Source organism: Chrysochloris asiatica, unplaced genomic scaffold (assembly GCF_000296735.1).
Source record: "Chrysochloris asiatica unplaced genomic scaffold, ChrAsi1.0 scaffold00250, whole genome shotgun sequence".
NCBI lineage: Eukaryota > Metazoa > Chordata > Mammalia > Afrosoricida > Chrysochloridae > Chrysochloris > Chrysochloris asiatica.
The window spans coordinates 3,607,929-3,610,180 of NW_006408768.1; positions in this window are offsets into that span (position 1 = coordinate 3,607,929).

The window sequence follows — 2,252 nt, forward strand, 5'->3', positions numbered from 1 at the left end:
TTCAGCTAATCTGAAAAATTGTATGGCACGTACTTAAAAAGTTGGGAATAGAAGTAACTATGACCTAAGTCCTGGTGTGGCTCTGTGGGTTAATGCGCCAGACTGCAAAGCCATTTGAACTACAAGGTCGGTGGTTCCAGCTCACCAGATGCTCCTTGGAAACCTTATACAGGGTTGTTATGGGTTGAAACTGACTATACAGCACTTAACAACAACAACAATCCCTCTACTTGGTATATATCCACAAAAAATACAAGCCAGGACACAAGTAGATATAAGATGGAGGCAGCCCAAGTGCTCATCAATGGAAAAAAGGATAAACAAACTTTGGTACATACACAATGGAATACTAGGCAATGGTGAAAAATAATGATGAATCTGTGAAACACCTCATAAGGAAAAACTTGGAAGACATTATGATGAGTGAAATTGTTGTTGTTGTTAGGTACCATCGAGTCGGTACCAACTCATAGCTACCCTATGCACAGCAGAATGAAACACTGCCTGATCCTGGGCCAACAATCACAACTAGACAAATATTATATGAGGCTATTATTATAAAAACTTAAGAAAAGATGTTCATATAAAAGGAAGCATTCTTTGATGGTTACCAGGGGTAGGAGGGAAGGGAGAGTAATTCACGGCCTAGAGGGTAGCCATATTTGTTTGGGTGATGGGGAGGGTAACATATAAGAAGAGGGAAGGTGGCAGAAGAATGATGAAGATAGATGAAGGCACAGGGAGGTATGCATGATCTAAAGGGGGGAGAGGAAAATAGTGATATATACATAACCTTGGAAAAACAATGTGTAGACACATGGATTAAGACATAGGGTGAATATACAAGTTTGAAAAATGTTATTTGTACATGAGTATTTGCCTGTCCTACAAACACAACTATGAATATGGTGGAATATACAGCGGGCAAATACATGATAACTTCCTAGATATTATCAAACTTCCTAGATGTTATCAAACATTTTAATGCATTTATTGCTGGGCCTGGGGGCTCAGGACCACAGTCTTGGGTACACCATGGTCAATTGGCATAACACAGTCCACCAAGACAATTTTCCACATCCTACTTGGACGAGAAGCATCTGGGATCTCAAAAGCTCATGAGCAGGTATCTAAGGTGTAGCTTTTGGTCTTTCCACGTGCAGAAGGAAAAAGAGTGTTAAGCATTAAAGAGGCTTGGAATCAATTAGCCCAATGAACTAATGGAATGTGTAAACATCAGTCTTCATGACCCTGAGACCAGAAGAACTAGACAGTGCCCGGCTACCACTTCCAACTGCTATGAAAGGGAACACATTGGAGGGTCTCAGCTAGAGTAGGAAAAAAATGTAGAACCAAACTCAAAATTACTAAAATAAAATAAAAATACCAGGTTTACTGGTTAGAAAGAGACTTGGGGTACCTGTGGCTTTGGCCCTCGACCATCTCTCAGGTCTGGGAAGGAAATCATTCTCAATAGATATAGTGGGGGTGGAGACAGCAACACTGGTAAAGTATAACTACTATGGAATGGTCGATCATTCAAATTCAAAAGGGCAACATTTTCTGAAGGACAAAGCTGGGAAGGTATGTGAAGGTGGGCTGAAAGTAAACAGGAAGCACAGGGAGGAAGCAGGATACCTGCTGTGGCATGGAGGGGACTGCAATCATTGAGATGAAACCAAGTGTATGACTTGTTGGATGTAAAACTGGTGATCTTGTGTGTAAACCTTCCCTCGATTCACAATAAAGATTTTTTTTAATAAATAAAATACAACAAATTGTGTTAAGGAGCTTTATGAAAGATAAGTGGTTCATATCCACCCATTGCGCCATAGGAGAGAAGATTTGGTGATGTGTTCCTCTAGAGATTACAACCTAAGAAACCTATGGGGCAGTTCTAGTCTGTCATAGAGGGTCACTATGAGTCAGAAACAACTCAATGGCACACAGTAACAACAGTATGAAGACAGGATCACATCATTAAATCATTAGCTTCATAAAGATTCTTTGTCATTGCCATCTTGAGAATTGGAATGCCTTGAAAAGTCCCTGATGTATAACAAGAAATATTCCTACTGGACTAAACAAATTAACAAAACACAGTTCCTTATAGTATTTCACTTAAAGTTGTGTGGTGCTGTGGGCTAATGCACTGGACTGTAAAGTCCGTTTGAACTACAAGGTCACCAGTTCAAGCTCACCAGCTGCACCTTGGAAACAGGGTCACTACAGGGTTGCCATGGGTCGGAATC